This window comes from Culex pipiens, chromosome 3 (genome assembly GCF_016801865.2).
Source record: "Culex pipiens pallens isolate TS chromosome 3, TS_CPP_V2, whole genome shotgun sequence".
Taxonomy (NCBI): Eukaryota; Metazoa; Arthropoda; class Insecta; order Diptera; family Culicidae; genus Culex; species Culex pipiens.
The window spans coordinates 26,812,816-26,831,925 of record NC_068939.1 but is presented as its reverse complement, the minus strand read 5'-3'; the positions used below and the strand labels follow the sequence as shown (position 1 = coordinate 26,831,925).

At 35.8% G+C, this 19,110-nt stretch overlaps 1 protein-coding gene and 1 long non-coding RNA gene across 4 annotated transcripts in view; both read left to right on the top strand.

Moving 5' to 3' along the window:
• Positions 1-19,110, top strand: part of LOC120417406 (mediator of RNA polymerase II transcription subunit 13) — an 80,742-nt gene that overhangs the window by 26,328 nt on the left and 35,304 nt on the right. The gene's annotated exons all lie outside the window — the stretch shown is intronic.
• Positions 8,792-9,472, top strand: LOC120417407 (uncharacterized). Its single transcript, XR_005605460.2, has 3 exons — positions 8,792-8,937; positions 9,003-9,137; positions 9,216-9,472. It is a non-coding gene; the product is annotated as an uncharacterized LOC120417407 (long non-coding RNA).

The window sequence follows — 19,110 nt, the reverse complement described above, 5'->3', positions numbered from 1 at the left end:
GCGCATTGCGTTAGAAAAGAGCAAGAATCATCTATGAATGGGTTTGCCGTAACCCGTCGTCCTCCTTCGCCTTCTTGGGGGGGATTGGACGCCCGCCCCGGTTAAGGAGATACTTCAGCTCGACAAAGTCGTCAACGTCGTTTAAGGTGATTATATTTTTTCACACAACAACACACCACAAACAGCAAACAGAGAGAGAGACCGTGCAAATACTAGGGGTATCGCATTCGCACAAACACATCCGACTGACGGTGATACTGTTTTACCTTCCTTTTTTTCTGAGCCGTTGCTCCGCGAATCATTAACGACTATGTGACAGTTGTGGTCGCGGCTCTATCTGGTGGTCGCGTGTGGCTTGAACAGTGAAAAAACTTCACTTGGAATCACAATCAAGCGAAACCCTAAGAAAGTGGAACTTGAACAGCATCCACTCGAGAGAATAACGCTCTCAATTTGGATTGAGAGAAGTCATTGTCAAATGGGCTTTTTCCTCCCAAATTCAGAGCTGTTCCCTCTCACTTTGAAACAGATTTTTTGCACAGTGCATTCCCGCTCGATTCGTGGAGCGCTCTCCAGAGCGTGATAATTAAGAGTTAAACGACTCTTGGCACCGACGACAATCGTGAAGCGTGCGGCGGACTCGCGGTGGTATCGCACTTTTTCCAGGTTGTCACCATGGAGAGCGAGCAGTGTGCTGCCCCCGGCAGTCAGCTCTCGTTTTCATGGGAAAATCATTATCTGATGTGCGTTTATAAGCCTAATTGATTTAATACGCCTTGAGCGGCGATTTCCGACTAGCTTCGCGTTGTGCGAATGAGTGGTATCAGGCTATTCTAGTGATTCATGGAAGTGCCTCTAAGGTTTTGTTTGTTGTGCTTTTTTTTAACTAATTTAATTAAGTGAACAACAATGAAGAAAACATAACTCGACATTTTCGAAGTTGATGTCAGTAAACGGATCAGTATCGTCAAGGTATGACAGATTTAGGCTCTCTGAACACGCTCCAATCGACAGAATTAAATTTTAGTGAATTCCCTGTCAATCAATAAAATTGTAAATTTTGGGTGCTATGGAATCATCGTAAATAACCATACACACCCTCTAAAAAAAAACAATTATTTTTCCAACCCCCATAGATAAACGTGGGTGCGCATGGTTGTTAAAATGGTTCCATACCATTTACACCCGAAATTTAAAATTTTATTTATTGGCAGGAAATTCACTAAAATTAAATTCTTTCGATTAAAGCATGTTCACAAAGCCAAAATCTATCATACCTTGCCGAAACTGAAGCGTTTACTGACATCAACTTCAGAAATGTCGAGTTTTGCAATTTTAAAAAAACACTTCAAGTTAGAAAAGGTTGTAAATAGGTCTAGAAGTTCCAATTCAACAACTTGACTAGAATGATAAAAATATATAAAACGAGATGAGCCATGGGAGATTTATACGTAGAAAGTTGTGTTTCAGCTTCCTTATTAAAATTATGTACGATTCAAAATCTTCAGTTTTCGCTTTTTGTGTGTTTTTGAAACCGCCTTGAGTCAGTTGTTCAATTCACCAAAATCACCCAAAAAGCATAAAATGAAAATTTTGTTTAAACTTTAAAGGATCTTTTTGAAAATAAAAACTCTAAAAAACATTCGATCGATGAAAATTGTGTTTTTCAGAATAAACGTTTTTTTCCATATAAAGTATGATGGAAGGAGGCGCATGATGGCTCAAGTAATTTTTAATAATTTGTAAATATTTTTTATCATATGTCGCATTTCAAAATGTATTGCTTTTCTTTTAACTAGAAACTAAAAAAAAAGGTATTTTTTATATATCCGTTAGTATGAAAATTTGTTTTTTTTTTCTGAAAAACGCAATTTTTACCGATAGAATATTTTGAGCTGTACATTTTTTTTATTAGGAAGGTAAAAAACAACTTGCTACTTATAAATCTCCCATTTATAATATTTTCCTTCCGCCAACTTTGTGCAAGGGTCCTACCACGATCTAGAAATGCTTAATGTGATATGACAACGGTTGGTGAGTGCCTCGGAATTCGCGATTAAAAGCTCCATAATTCCGGCAGATGGCGCAAAGCATCGAAGAATGACGATTCAAATTTTCGCTGTTCGGTTATATAGGAATGCAAACTTAAAATTGAATTTACAGCTCTTAGAACAACTTTTGAGAAAAAAATCAAGTAGTACGAGTGTAAACTTTTTGCCCTCTATAAATTAACGCAATAAAAAAGATTTTGAAAAAAAATAATTTTGAAAAAAAAATATTGTTTAAAATGATAGAGCATCAAAAGTTAACAAAGTATCAGCTCGAATTTTTGCTCAAAAGTTGTTTTGAACGCTGGAATTTAACAAAACAGAATTCGCATACATAACCTCAAAGGGCAAAAATTTCAATCGACATCCTTCGCTCTGTTCTGTTACTTAACACTAGATGTCGTATGTCGTTTAGCTTAAGAATGCCAATACTTGTCAAAATTGCGTACCCCGATTGCAGAGACATCTAAATCGTAGAGATCTTAATCTTGATCCCTGATTGGTTTACACTAAATAATGATCCTGGATGTCTATTGGTTGGCATCTCCAACCAATCAAATGGTCAATGAGTTTCAAGCATTTCGAGGCACTTTCCTACAGATGTCGTGTCTTTTGTAGATATTTATACCACTATTTGCAAGCAGTTGCATCGGTCAATGGAGCATTTCCATTCGAGCAGTTTTTGCTTCTTTCTACAATGTATTCCTTATGGGAGAACTGTCATTTCTACCATTCGAATCGGGTGTTCCATTGGTCCGATTTATTCTCAGCAATTCATAAACTGCGTGAATTGCTCGGCCTACTACGCTCGTCGGCGACAGTTACATACTAGCACCTAAACTACCAAGCTCGAGAAAAAAGCAATACAATTTCCCCCTTTTTCTCGAGCTTGGGAGTTTAGGTGCTAATATGCTCAGTTAGGAGCGAAGCTAACAAAATACCAGCGTGACACTCGTTTGACCTGCACTACCACAGTTGATCGTCAGTTTTAATTTTGTATAGTGAAAGTTGCTGTCAAATGTGTTTTTGGTGTTATGTAAACAAAATATTTTTGATAGCATTGATTTGAAGTAAACGAATCAATGATTAAAACAAAGCCGATAGCAGAATATTTTGAATTGTTTTGGAGCGACAAAGCGACAACTGATCAGAGAAAAAGAGAAGTCAGAAGAGAGAGTATTCAATAGCGATTGGTGTGGTAGTGACAAACAGTAGCAACTCGTCAGAGCAAATTAGCGTTGCGTCTGATTGAGCTCACGAGTGAACTTGCTTGAACGCTTTCAGCTAAATCATCTCTATGATCTCGCGAGACCTCGGTCGGCTTAATCAGCTGACGTTGACATCTTGCTCTACAATTCGCACAAGCCTCAACTGACGGCGTAAGGTTCAAATACACCCCACCTGCACTAGGTTGCTCTAGAAGTGCGTGTTACACCTTATAGAACAGAATCACTCTCGATGAAGTCAGATGAAACTCAAAACGGTCGACCGTCCATTCCTTTCATCATCAGCATCATCGAATGGGGTGGGAGATTGCTGCTGGTTGGCTGTGAAGAGCCATATCATTCCAGCTTCTCTGCTTCATCGTGTTGTGGCTAGAGAGATGTAGCAACCAATGCTGTGGAGCCCCACGAGTACATAGCTCGACGAAGCGCCAAAGGAAAAATCCAAAAACAACTAAAAAACGGCATTTATGTAGTATACAACATAAAGCAGTTTGCATTATTTATGCTTGCTTTCTCCATGTTGGGCCTCGCAGATCCCCCACTTGCCCCCCCTAACTTTGGTGTGTCTTATCACGGCGAGGGAACGCTTCGTTGAACAGCGGCGAGTGTGGGAGCTGTTCACAGCTCATACATTCACCTACATCCTGGGGAACTCACATACAGAGAGAGATACAACCGGGAATAACTAGATTATGCTATAGAACCGCACGCTCTGAAGTAGGTGGCAAAAAATGCTCCGTTCTGAAATACGGCACAATAATGGAGCCCGAAACAGAGGAGTGAACTCGCCGGCAGGCAGAGAATGTTCGGCAAGAAGCCGTTCCAAGAGACCAGGACGCTCCTCTTTGTAGTCAACATCGAGGCAAGTGTGATATGACATATTTTATGGGTTTTTGCGCGCGGCCTGGAACAGCATCCAGGATGGAGCCTCTGAACTGGTCGTCGTCGTCGTCGTCGAAACTCGGTAGAGACGGGGTGAGTTGGTCCCACAGGGGGAGGACGGTGCCGGCCGGACTGGAAATACGATCATAAATTTTCGTCTCGTATAATCCGCTGAGCGGGCTGTGCCAGCCCGCGGCATGTCCTTGTCGTCGACCCGTCGTGCCTGTTGAGGAGATCTACGGGTTTGTTCATGCGTGTCCGCTTCGATTTCTGGGTCTGAAACCATACTGAGTTGAACTGCTTTTTAAATCTGGTTTGAACTCTGTAGAACGTAGAGCAAATCTCGGATCAGTTTTCAAAAAGCCGTAAGAACCATTGGTAAACAAAGTCCTTTTTGCATCGGTATTCGACCTACTTACGAAAAACCAATATCAAAAATGCTTGAGATTGTTCATCTACACGTCCTTCAAGTGCCCCAAACTAAAAATAAATGAAATTTTGTTTAATTTTGGAGAAAAACGAAAATTAGTGTCAGAGGTCACGGTGGCTCTTACGGCTTTTTGAAAACTCACCCGAGAAATGCACAATCAAACTTCCCCAGATTTTTAAAATTTTCAACTTAAATTTTAGTTTGTGAAACATTGAACTATTCTTTTGAACCAAGAATCCGTTTGCTTACTAATGGTCGTAACGCTTGCTTAGGGCGTATCCAAAACCTTCCTCAAAACTTCCCAACATACCGTGGAAAGTTTCCCTTATCCCCTTAAAAAAGGTGAAACTCTTCACTCCATCAGTGTCAACATTCCAACAATGCCACACCAACCTTGAAACGTGACTTCTCACCCCAAACCCTGAACTCTAATCGATGTAAATTTTGGCAAACTCTTCTTCTGTCTTTTCCACCTTGCAGCATCCCTAAATTATTAAACAGTTTGTATTTATTCATACCGAATGACCACCAAACGCTAGATAGTGCCACCACCACCTCCGATGGGCGTGGCTTCGGGAAGCAGAACATGCACTGCTCCCCGGTTTGGGGTCGTGCATAAACCACGTGGCCTTTTTTTGGAGAATTTTTGACCCCCCCCTCCCCCCTCATGGTTTTTCGTGGTTTCACGCCAACCCCCCCCCCCCCCTATATGGCCACGTGGCTTTTTCCTCCCAGGTGAAAAATCTTAAAAAAAAACAAAATAAGTATAGATTTCAAAAATGTTTATCCACAAATGATGTACCGTCAGTGGTGGTGACTTTTGGTCAAAAAACGATATTACTGTTGTTATTTTAACACAATAAAAACATTTCAAATTATATCGAAATAAATAATGTTGGGGAATGCTCCTGAATTTACCAACATTTTCCCAGAATATGGCTAGTATAATCACACCGTTCATAAATGCCAATCGTTTTAAAATTAACTCAAACTCACCCTTTAGAGGGGGTGACATTGGGTCAAATAGAAAACATTTTAATTTGTGTAGGTGCTGTAACACCATTAAAACCAATTTAATCATATATATAAAAAAAACAGAAATTCACTTAAAAGTGTGAAAAAAGTATGATATCACAAAGTTTAAGGTAAATAATAACAGTATAACAATTTATTGAAATGGTACAGAAAGTAAAAAATACTCTCAACAAAACAAGCAACTTAGTAAAACATATGTATTCAAAATTATGGAATTGCAGTGCAATTAATTGCATCCAGAATAAATATGCTTTAAGAATTAAAGCTATTTTGATATATAAACAGCATTCATGATTTAATTTAAATGCGCTTTTAAATATTTTCTTAAAATCGAAATTAAATAGAAAAGTTTTGTTTCATGAAAAAAATATTTTCATTTTATTTTAAGGAAAATATCTAGTTATGAAAGCTCCTAGTTAATATTTATTTTATTCCAAACATTCATAAAAATCCAAACTACAGCAACTTTTCTTTTTAATTAAGCATGATTGATTCCAATGATTCAGTGTGTCCAAAAAAGTCGAGCTGTTTAATTTTTTTCTCCATACAAGAATCAGAGACAGGGACAATCATTCAATATTACGACGTTTTGAAATGTTAGTCTTAATTTTTTTTTGAAAATATTGATTTCGAAAAGATCGGAAAATTTCACGAAAGTTTTATTTTTAAACATTGAAAATCGCACCATTAGTTGCTGAGATATCGACATAAGAAAATTTTGGGTTGTTTGGGTAGTAAACATCCATTTTTCTGTTTTAAAATCTTTGCATGGCAATATCTCAGCAACAAAGCAACAAAGAATTTTCTCAGCATTTCAAAAATATTTTTTTTTCAAAATTGGGCAAACATGGGCACTAAATTTTTTAAATTAATAACTGCAACTATTTTTAAAAAAAAGTTACCTCAAAATAGCTATAACTTGAAAACGGTGCACTTTATGAAAATTTCACTTATGTACTTTTAGATTGCAAATTCGATTTTACATCGAAAAATAAAATTGAAATTATGTTGCGGTCAATATTCCGATTTTTTTTAATCAGTATTGATTCAAAAATTCATAACTCAAACAACGATTTTTTGGCCGTTCTGGAAATTTCTGAAAAGTTGGCAAAATAAAAAAAATAAAAATAGTGTTTTTTTGCAAATCATGTTTTAGTGACAAAAAGTGAAATTAAAAATCAGCAAAGTAAATTACCATTTATCATTTTTTTCAGTGTAGTCCTTATCCATACACGGAGAAAAAACCGTTCTGAAATTCGTGAACAAATGTGCATGAAATCGCGTACTTTCGCTGTTCATAAAATCGTGAACTTGTTCATGATATTATGGAGAAAAAAACACGATATCGAGCGCATAGTTCATGAAGCACGAACTGAATCTTATGTCTGAAAAAAGCTTTCATGTTTCATGTTAGTTGCCAATAGATGGCCCTAAATAACATGGTTTTGTGACGCCACCTACCTGTGGACTGTTTTTGGTCTAAGGAGCTTTATAACATTTCTTGCGCTCACACCAGTGAACCGCAGTCTTTTGTTCTCGTGTAGTGTGGTACGATTTTGGACTTGTTCGAACAAGTTTCCGATGATCAATCCACATTTGAGCCATTACCGAACTTTCGGATTACAAATTATTTTAAAATATTTATTTATGATTCAATTGTTAAGTGGTACAAATAATCTAGAAAGGTTTTTGAATTACAAAAAAAAACTAAGTTAATTGGGTCCTAAAATTAAGCTTAAATAGGGTCCTGAAGCCCTTTGTAAATTTTAATGAACATCGGTAAAAAACACGATTAAAAACCATTTCTGATATTTTTTTTCATTTCATAGCAAAAACAAATTGACAACAACATTTCACGATGGATCAACAATGGTCCCCTTGGACCAAGCTGACAAGTAGGATGCTTTGTGTCATTGTACATTCCAGACTCGATTATCCGAAGGCCTTGGCAAAATTCACATCGGATAATCGAAACTTTTTTTGCTTATTTTATTTTTGATTGTCGAACTGAAATATTACCCCCCCCCCCCCTCCACCCCTAATCTAAGCTAAAGTGGTTATAATTTTTAAATCCAAGATGGCGGTCAAAATGATGGTTATGAAATATTGAAAAAAAAAAACACAACTATTAAAATTTGTCTCAAATGGGGTCGCAGAACTCGAATTTGATGTTAAAAGCAATAAAATAAAAAAATACTTCCGTCATCAGGAATGACATTGACATTTGTAAATGTTTATGTGCAACGGTAAAAAACACATTTTTGATATGTTTTTTTTTTCATTTTAATGCAAAAAAAAGTGACAAGACAACATTTCACGGTGGATCAACTATGGTCTCCTTGGAACGAGCTGTCAAGTAGGACCTTTTATGTCAAGAAGGGCCGCGAAATTAATTTTTAAAAAATATTCAAAAATCTAGTTAACACCCTCTGTGGTCTTATCGTTGTGAAAATAAAATCAACAATTTAAACTGCATTTTAGGACCCAATTGATTTTTTCCACTAAAATTAAATAAAAAAGTACAGTGACCCTTTTAACGACTGCAACGGATTTAAAATGGATTTTTAAATCAATTTAAAAAAATATCTGCGCGGTTCTTTTTGACAGAAAAGGTCCTACTTGACAGCTCGTTCCAAGGGGACCATAGTTGATGCATCGAAAAGAAATTGTCTTGTCAATTATTTTATTTATGAAAATGAAAAAAAAAGTGATCAGAAATGGTTTTTAATCGTGTTTTACACCGCTGCACATAAAAATTTCCATAAGGCTTAAGGACCCTATTTCCACGTTGTCCGTGCGGTAAACCGATAATGGGGTAATGGGGGTAATTAATCCGTTCCAGACTTTCAAAATTCCAAAATGTCGAATCATGGGTTCGCAGCTTATGTTTCTGTATGATGTATTGAACCGGGGCTCTCACATAAGCTTTAGAACTCTACCAAACTAGCCATTTAAATTAAATTTGAGGACCCAATTCTTCATGTTAACAAGTTTTTGTTTTATAATAAAAAATAATTGAAAACATTAAAATATTTCATCTGTCAATTAATGAAATAATTTTCCCGGTCATTTTTAAATTTTTACTTCGAATAATAAAAAAAAACTTTACGTTACGTAATTTTTGAACAATCTTCTTTTTTTCGCGTTTCGTTTTCACTGCGCGCTCCCTTGAAAGCTCAGTCGCCATTGTGAAACCAGTATGGACGAGTTGTCCGTCGCGATTTTTTCCATTTTCAAGCTGAAATGGACCGTTTTTGGAGAATTGGTCATTCCCAGTCTCAGGAATTTGGGAAAAAACTACGGTTTGCTATCTGTGGTAAGTTATTTTTTATAAACATGTTTACATTTCTGTTTATTTGCCTATGTTTTCATTTATTGCAGTAAAAATCTGCCCGCTGCAACGGTCTGCTACTCCCGGATTCCGTTCTCTTTAAGTTTGGACCTGAAGCGATCGCATCCGGCCAATGGCGAATCGGCCCTGGCCGGCAAGACATGGAATCTGGCAATTCATTCCCGGTAAGTTTGTTTTTTGTCGAATTTCGAAAAAAAACCGCGCTCCTTGGTTGTTTTCTAACGAGTTTGCTTTTGTTCCAGGATTTTGGCCAGAAAGAAGAGTGGAAGAGCTAATTGCAGTTGCTTTCCCTGTCCTGCCTCCGGTGATGCAGTCGAGAAGAAGCGGAAACGATCCGGGAGGTTCAAAATCGTTTTTCGGACTCTAAACTCACGTGAACCAACCTGACCGGATTGAGCGAGACCTAGTGGCATGCGGATTTATTTTTAAGAAGAAAATAGTGCAATTATTGTGGCGAAAATGTTATTTTCATTTAATAAATAAACAGTAGTTTCTGTTTTTCTTTTTCTTATTTCTTTTCAAATCTAAACCAAATACGAAGTTCTTATTATCAATACCGACCACCAGATGTCAGGGCAAAAGCTTTCATTTTGATTTACGGACAACATATAGATGGCGCTGTTACCATACAATGACGCTTAAAAGCTCAAAGCTCAAGGAAATCGAATGGTTTAGTTCCAATTAAATCCGTTAGGGGGTTTGGTCGATTTAGCGGCGTGAACAGGTGTTCACGAAAGTGATTTTGTTCATGGAAATTGTTCATGGTACGTTTGCGTACCGTAGAAATCACGTTGTTCCCGAATTCGTGGTACGTTGTTCACAATTTTCGGAACGGTTTTTTCTCCGTGTACCTACAACTTTGCCGAAGACACCAAATCGACCAAAAATTTCTTCAAAAGATACAGATTTTTTAACTTTCATTGCTGCCAAATTTGTATGGAAAACTATATGGACAAACTAATGATGCAAAATGGCTTGGGCACCAAAAAAGGTTTCAGACGGATTAAAAAAATCAAAAATTAAAATTTAAGAACAAAGACCGATTTTGTATAGAATTGCTCCAAAATCGATTTCGTGTCTTTGGAAAAGTTGTAGACAACGCGCTAAAAATCATTCTTTTAGTCATGGACATCCAAATTGTTTAAGTCTTACTCTTACTTTAAATTGATTTTGCTATCGACTACGTGTTTTGATTAATTAAAAAAAGATTGAGCTAAAATTTGGAATTTATTTTACATTTTTTTCAGTTGTTTAAATAAGCAATTATCTACGATTTAAGATTTTTGATCCAACTTTTGGTTGCTTAGATATTACTTCAAAATAAATACAAAAAAAATATTGAATAAGTTAATTTTTCAATCTTTTCAATATCTTTGAAATTATTAATACTGGGACGCCCAACGCATGTCCAATATACACGGATGCCAAAGCCTCCCTAAAACGTTGGAACGGTAACTTCAACTCACAGGTTTTCGGGCTTGTCTCCGCGGATTTTCGGGCGATTTTTTTTACTAGAGCAAACAAAAGTTGGAACGACGTTTTTGATCGCATAAATTACAGATTTGACCAAATCGAGTTCTGCAAAGTTTAAGGATCATCTAGACATCCTTATAATTCACTCAAAAAAAAAAAAATGTCCCGGTTGGTTGAGTTATGCCCGAGAACCAGCGAGTTGAAAATACCGTTCCATCTTTTTTAAGGAGTTTTATTTATGTTGATCTTTAACGGCATTGTATTGAAATTTATTTCACATATTGATATCGGCATTTAAAAATTAAATGACTCTTTAAAACTTAAATTATTTTAATGTGTCTACATATTTGAGTGGTTTTATCTCAAATATGAAGTTGAGGGTATAGTATATTTTCTCAGCTTAAAGAAAAACTAATATTTTCAGGAAAGGGCACCTTTGGCCCCTATTTTTTTAATCTTTAAATTAATTGAGAAACAAAAACAATGTTTGCTTGAAGCTCGTTTTTTTTCTCTAAAAATCTAAAATGTTTGCCCATGTTTCTCTTTGGCTCAAGAGATGGTCCCTATTAACATAAAAAAACTAAAAAAAAATACCTACAACTTTGACGATGGATAGTAAACGTGTATTTTATGAAATGTAATGTAATATAACAATCCAAATTGTGTAACCCATGAAATAAGGAATATATTTTAGACCAAAATATTCATCAAATCTTTTGGGGAATCTTAAAGTATGTATCGTTCGTTTTTTCGTTACTGGTTATTTTTTAATGTTAGATGTTTCACTTGCAAATGAGGTAGTGATACTGAAATTTTGTGCGATAATCCTGAAATTGGGGTTTTTAGTTTCTTTGTACTTAAAAAAATATTGCATGAGAGAGGAGATACAAGATATCTTGAGTTTGTTTTAAGTGCCAAAAGGAAATCTTTCGATTAAGATTCTTCAATCACTTATAGGACCAGCTACGGTAATTAGCTAAGATCTGAGATTTTGAAAAAAAAAATTTTCGCAGAGAATCATTTTTAGACACTTCATTTATAATACATATTTAGTTTTTGCCTTGTTACAAAAATCTTATAAAATTGTCAGCGATATTAATTTTTTAAGTTGTTCCAAAATTGAACTATCGAAGACTACATCTGCTTTCAATGCAAATTTGCAAGCACATTTTTAGCTACTTGATACCATCAACAAAAAAGAGAAATTGTGTTTGCATTTTGGTACGCATTTTTTAGGGTATATTAACTTTGGATACTGTCACTTTATTTTTTAACAGCTTTTAAACTTTTGCAAGACGTAGTTACATGAGTATTAAAAAGTGTACAATCAATAACAGGCTCAAAGTATTGATATGAATCTGCCGAAATATATAATTCAATATTGAATTGGAAAATATTATGACATTGAAATATAAGTAATAATTTTAAACACAATAATTGTATGGTTTTGAAGTGTAACAAAAAATGTATGCATAAAAGTAAATTCAAAGCGCTTTTTTTTTGTTTTTTTTTAAGAAAAGATTTTTTTTAAAGGCCACGTGGTCAGCCGTTGACCCCCCCCCTCCCCCCCATGGCTTTTCATGGTTTTTTTCGGTCGGATTTCGGACCCCCTCCCCCCCCCCCTAAGGAGACCACGTGGTTTATGCACGACCCCTTTGGTGCGGTGGAAGTATGTAAACAACTCCGAAAGAACGCTCCTCCAGCATCAAACTAAGGTTACTTGTTGCACTGTTGAGATGGGTAAAGAAAAATTTTGGTTATACGTAAACTTTTTTGTTGTACCGAACAAATAATATTTAAAACAAAAACAAATTTTTCAATTGCCAAAAAAATCATCCAAAATCTAGAAACACCATTTCTATCTGTGCCAATTGGGTCTTTCTCCACGAAACTCACTTCCTCTTCCGATAGCATCAAACCTGAACCGACCAACCCCAGTGTGTGAGAGAGAGCATAGAAACAGGCATAGATGCCCCAGTGTCGGCCTGCTTAACCCTCAACCCGCCCCCCCCTCTGTCGTACAACCAAACCGTGACGACATTGCTCCACTCGAAGAAATGTGGAGCGGGCGGGGAGAATTTCCCTTTTCCTCTCTTCCACTTTTGTCCCCACCTTACGCGACTTCATCGTGCGCGTCTGGACGAGTTCCAGAGAAAAGCCTCTTTTAAATTGTCAAACACCACGATTTTCCCCACCAATACATGTAAAGTTGGCATCGAAAATGAAGTGCGTGGAGAAAAACAGATACCAAAAGGGCTGCTGCAATTTCAGTGCGACGTGAAAATTAAAATAAATAAACATTTAATGACTCTTTTACACACACCGCCTGGTCCGACTGTAAATAATAATACAATTTCATTACGTCCAATTAAACGTTAATAAAAATTGTACACACAACCAATCGCGATTTTGCAGCGGAGAAACATAAAGTTACCCGCGAGAGAGTGAGAGTAAGAGAGAATGAACGAGAGAGAACAAGCGAACGAAAAGTAACAAAGTGAGAAAGTAAAACAGATTGTGGGATATAATAATAACAATAATAACACTACAAAACATAGCCAGCCTCGCACCAATACACTCACGCCAGCCCCACCACCAACACACGCGCAGTGAAATGTCAAAAAAATTGTCAACAAGCGAAACAGCCGCCGGCTTGGCGGCCGTTTGTGTTTGTGTATTTTTCTTTTGGGAGAGCTCCCCCACCACACCAATACGTGTAAGAATTTTGTGTGAATTTACATGCATGTACAAATTTGTACATAAAAGGGCCAAAAATTAGAACAACGCACACACATTCGTTGAAGAATCGGAGTTGTGTATTTTCTTTTGCAAGGAGTAATAACATGAATAGCAAAGCGATCGCGCATGTTGGTCGTTGAATTGCTGCGGTGAAAAGTTTGTAAATATTACATTTGGGTGGAAGGTACAGGGTTATACAATACATTTGATATCAATTAAGTTGGCTAAAGATGTTTCAAATTAGTTTTAACTTATTCTTTATTAGTTTTTAGTTTTAACTTATTCTTTATTAGAAATCTAGAGTTTTATTAGAAATAGTCCTAAAAAAATTGGACTCCCATGAAGAAATAAGAAAAAAAAAATGAATTTCAAATCTAGAGTTTTTTTTGTTTAGGTCCTATAAACATATAAAAGACAATAGTTTATTGGTCCTTTTCAAAAAAAACTCTGGAAATGTTGTTTGCAAATCGTTGCAAAACTCGATTTTTTCAGCACTCTCATTATGTATCATACTTGGCTTAGCATCGTTGGATAAATCGTTGGAAAATTTCGTTGAAACACAATATTTAATTAGGCCCCGCGGCTGCTGTTAAGTAAACTTTTGAAGAATTTTTATGTTTCACATACATTCGATCACAAAACTTCACCAATTATCAAAATTTCCGCTGAATTCCTCTGTATTTCTAACTAAACAAAAAGGCCCAATAAACATCATTAAAAACAACAATCAGGTGACAGCGCTTTAGTGCCCTTTCAGCTCTCTTCGAAATTGCATTTAGAAAGGGCCTATTATGAACAACAGTTGGAAAGTTAAAAGGGCCCAATAACGAGATTTTTTAAAATTATGAGTTTTATAGCGAAAATCAACATAAATTAAGAAGCATTAAAGCAGAGATGAGGATAATGATGTGTTTTATCGTATCATTAGTGAAAATACCACCAGTCAATCTTTCTTTTTTAATAGGAATTGAACCAAGTTGTCCACTTTTTGCCAGCGATTTTCTCGAATCGCGGTTTTTGGTTTTGTGCCCTAATGAAATGTTTGGCTCGAAATGTACGACTCATGTCAAAAATATATTCATTTTAGAACTTTAAAAATGTGGAGAAACCTTCAGAGTTTGAAGTGGCCCATTTGTGTTTTTTTTTTTCAAAAATAAATGTTATACAATAAATTATTATGTTACTATTGTATTATTATTTTTTCTTCAAAATTTCAGTTTTTAGCAAAAGTTATTGTAAGTTCCTCGATTTGGGTGTAAAACTTAACAAATTCTTTGGCTTATTATTTCATAAATGTAATAAAAAAATCTACTTACATTCAATACTGCATGGGATAGAATAATCCTTCATTTTTTTTCATTAGAAGTTTTGTCTTTTGGGCCATTCAATAATTACATAACATTGTGAAAAAAAAAATATTTTTTTGAATAAAATTTTAAATATTATGCATTTAAAACAGTAATCACGTTAATCAATCATAAATCACAATGTGATTTTTAAGGTATGATATTTGAAAAAAAAAATCATGCTAATTTTTGTTTGTAAAACAATCTTCTATTTCGTTCATGATTTGATCTACGGATGGTTCCTTAAACCCTTATCATAATTCTGAAGGGTTAGCGTCGTTTATGGATGGTTCCCACACAAATATAAAGTAGTTCTATTTTCGAAATATACTCAATTATTTCCCATTTTGGCAACATCCCTGTTAAGGCAACATAAAAATCACCTCATGTTGCCAAAAACGGGATGGCACTGTAGTTTAATTATTTTCTTTTCTTTTTAATTCAAAATAAGTCCAACAACAAATGTTGTTATTTTCCTCAACTTAATTTTATTTTTCACAATGTCTTTATAATTTTCTAAAAATAAGAGGGAATGCATGAATTATGAAAAAAAAAAATGTGGGATTCTATATGATTATAGGACCTTTTCAAATATCACTACAGTCCAGATTCGATTATGGGACTTCGGATAATCGAATCACGAACAACATTTTTTTTGTATTTTTTTTATTTTCTTACTTTATACACCAAATTCGAGTTCTGCGACCTCATCTTAGTCAATTTTGAATGTTTGATTGCCCGTAACATTAAAAAATGCATTTTTTCAATATTTCATCATCGTCATTTTGGCCGCCATCTTGGATTCTACATCGCTTTAGAGTAAAGCTCAACAATAAAAAAAGACAACGAAAAAATTTTTTTTTCGTCATTCGATTATCCGAAGTTAAATTTTGCCAAGGCTTTCGGATAATCGAGTCTGGACTGTAAAGACCTATAAAAAAAAAGTTTTATTCTATATCTAAATATTATTTAATTAAGATAAAACATATCAAAATTAATTTAGAGAGGGGAAATTTTAGAAACAGTTTGAAATAATATTTGAATTCTTTTTGGGATCTACTGGTACAAAATGTTCCATCGGTTCTATTTTTTGCGTTTGTAAAATGTTTAAAAATATGTAGGTTGCTGTCACTAGCGTGCCCAGCTCTTTGAGGAAGGTGGGGCAATAATATGGACGTTTTGAAAAATACGTCATTTGTGGACACCCCCTGACCAAATTTAGAACAAATTTCTGAGGATGGTGGGGCAGTTGCCCCATGTTGCCCCACCCTGTGCACGCTAGTGGTTGCTGTATTCTTAATCAGTTCAACAACAAATTTTGTCTCATTCTTAGCGAGTGTGGATAGGCTTTACCGGCTGTTCGAAACGAGGGGAGGACCATCATGAGGGAAATAATACAGCAAAAAAAAAAAAGCTGCTCTCCGCACACTATCACCCGAAAGGAGGTCGAGCCAGCAGCGGCTCAATTTAATGAAATTGTGTGCTCTGTTCGCGCAAAGAAGAAACCTTGATTAAAATGTAATAACGCGAACGTATGGTAGCAAGTATGAGCAAGTGTGTGTAGAATGTGAGCAAGGGAAGACAAACCAGCAAATTTGCATATATTGCTTACCTTTTCGGAACTTGGGTTAGTGTTTCCGGATGTATGGATTTTTTTTTTGCTAACGGGATACAAGCTGCAAGCTTGAAGTTGCTGGAGTTGCTTTTGGCACTGCAAACACTACCGTCACAATCACCGTTGACGATATCGTCTCGTGACTGCGCGTGAGGTTTGTGTGTGCAGATTTTCAAAAAACGTGACGTCACACAATTATTGCTCTTGCTGGTCTGTGTGTAAATACACACAAACGACAGGCCGGCGGAAGAGACCGGGAAGTCCTCTCTACCACAACCACCACCCGGCGGACACATCCACCGGAATTCTGCACGAACAACGCCCCCTCGACTCTCGACAAGTCGATGACGGCACGCGCGGAGGAGTGACGAAAGGTAAACTTGAATTTCTTGTTTTTCTACTACACACTCTCTAGTGTGCTGGGTTTGTATTGCGAGGAGTGCTCCCCTTTTACCACTACACAGCAAACGGAACCTGCGAATGATGAGGGTTCCCCTGCTTATCTACGACATGCTAGAAGTAATATGAACTCAAATTATAGGGAGATAACTCGTCAACCTGGAGAGGTTGTAACGAACTCTGACTTGCGTTGCTGTCTCAAGCCTTGACCTCGTCAACGGAAGCTAGTAGGGGCGTGACTCTACCTCCTTTGAGTATAACCGTATGTTTTGACGCGTTGAATCATCCGTGAGTCACTCGCGCACATCTGGTTCCGATGACCAAATCGAGAGTTTCCCCAAACGTCGTCGTGGGGCTACTACAAAGCAACACTCAGCGTGTATCTTTCCACTACCACCTTCGACTAAGTGGTAAAACCTGAGAAAATTGGCGCGTGGATTATTCTTCCCCAACTTGGGAGTAGGGGGAAATTACACACACCCGAGAGATCTATTTATAATTCCCGCGCGCGCCAAACGAGGAAAAGAGCAACCTCACGCGAGGAGGACGACGGCAGTTCAGGACTATATTTAATCGCGGACTGGCGTTGGTGTTAATTGCAGTTTAAGTTGCCAGCATTATACCGATGCCAATGCTCGGGTGTGTTTAGTGTCGGATTACTGATTTTTAGGGGTGGGAACGTTGCTGTTAGGGGGGATTAATCAATGCGTGGAAAGTCACCAATTTGGCGTTGACTGATAATTGTGTGAGGCGCAATCATATTAATCTTATTTTCCATCGAAATTGTAACAACCAACAATCATGATTTGTTTTTTCATCAGAAAAAACAACCTCCCCTGTAGATTCTAAACTGTATTGTTATGCGAACATTCATACTCAAATTCAATTCAATTCAACGAATCATCTTTGCGGTTAACTTTACGCAGTTGGCCTGACCGTTTAGAAAAGTAGGATTTTTCTCGAAAACGGTGCAGTTTATCAAAGTTTCTTTAAAGAACATCCAAAAATAACATTCCGAACAAGATTTCAAACCTGTTTTCATTTTTATCCTGACTCTACAATTCTTTGAAGGACTTCGGATATGTAATATAATCAAACTATGAATAGACGAACCTACAAACAATCAAAGTTCCGGATAATTCAGAACGAACTGAACTGCCTACAAATGCACTGTGCAATGTGCAGTTTTAGGAAATAGGGTCCTAAAGCCCACTGTATTTTTATGTACAACGGAATGAACCACACTTAAAAACATTTCTTATCACTGTTATTTTTTATTTTAGTGCAAGTAAATATTTTATGATGGATTAACTATCGTTCCCTTGGAACAAGCTGTCCCCATGATACTTGCTGTCAAGAAAGCCCGCAAATTAATTTGTGTGCCTTTTGTGGTAATCGTACTGAGAAAAATGAACTTTATCGTTGTGAAAGATAATATCAGCAATTTAAGAATAATTCTAGCAATTTTGTTTGGTAATATTTTATGGTAAAGATTTTTCAGATTACTTCGGATAATCGAAACTTCGGATAATCGAGGCTTCGGACAATCGAGTCTAGACTGTATAAGAATCATTGCAAATTATTTTGAATCGTTTATAACATCATATGTCTTAATAGTTAATTTTGATATAAAACCGATCCAATTCAATGATGCAGGGTGGCCACTCAAGTCGGGAAAGTCGGGAATTCGTCAAAATCCGGGAAAAAGTCTGGAATTTGTGATTTTTTGTCAAAAAGTCGGGAATTCCAAGCACACTTGTTTGAAAATTAAAGTCGGGAATTCCAAGCATACTTGTTTGAAAATTATTTTCTAACTCTAGAATAATTTTGTCATATTTGTACCATTTTCAAATTAAATTCACAACATTTTTTTAAAGTAACTTATTTTAAATTTAAGGTTTCTTTCACTATTTCAATTTAAGAATGAAAAATCCATTCAAGACATTAAAAATCCTAATAAATATTAAATGCATAACTGATTTTCACTTTTTTTTATAAATCAAGATCTATTTATCAAACAAACTTAACAACAACAACAAAGTTAATCAAGGATAAAATGTTATATTCAATAATCTTTAACTTTTTGTTTTTAAAGCATCAAAAACTATACGTTTTCCAGTTTTTAAAATTAACTTTGAAGTTATAAGTGTTTTTAAGTTTTCAGTTATTTTTCAAAGACTATTATTTGTTTATGTTTCTACCCTGAATCGAAATAATGAGTGCTTCTATTTTCAAAGTATTTTTTAGAAGTTTGTCGTTAAATTTTATTTTTACGAAAACTGTAAATAGTTTGATTTTTTTTTAATTTGTTTAGATTTTTTTCTGTGTTTGATATTAATTTTTCATTTTTTTTTGTTTGAAATTATTATTTAGATAAAAAAAGTGCATATTTTTTGAGTTTATGGAAAAGTCAGGAATTTGAAAATGGGATTTGATTGGTCACCCTGATAATGTCTTTATTAGAGTAAAATAAAGGGACTGTATTGTCCTTATTTTTCTAAAACTTAAATTTAAAAAAAATGTGTGTTTCGATTTCTGCAGATTAACGATTGCAATACAACCGTT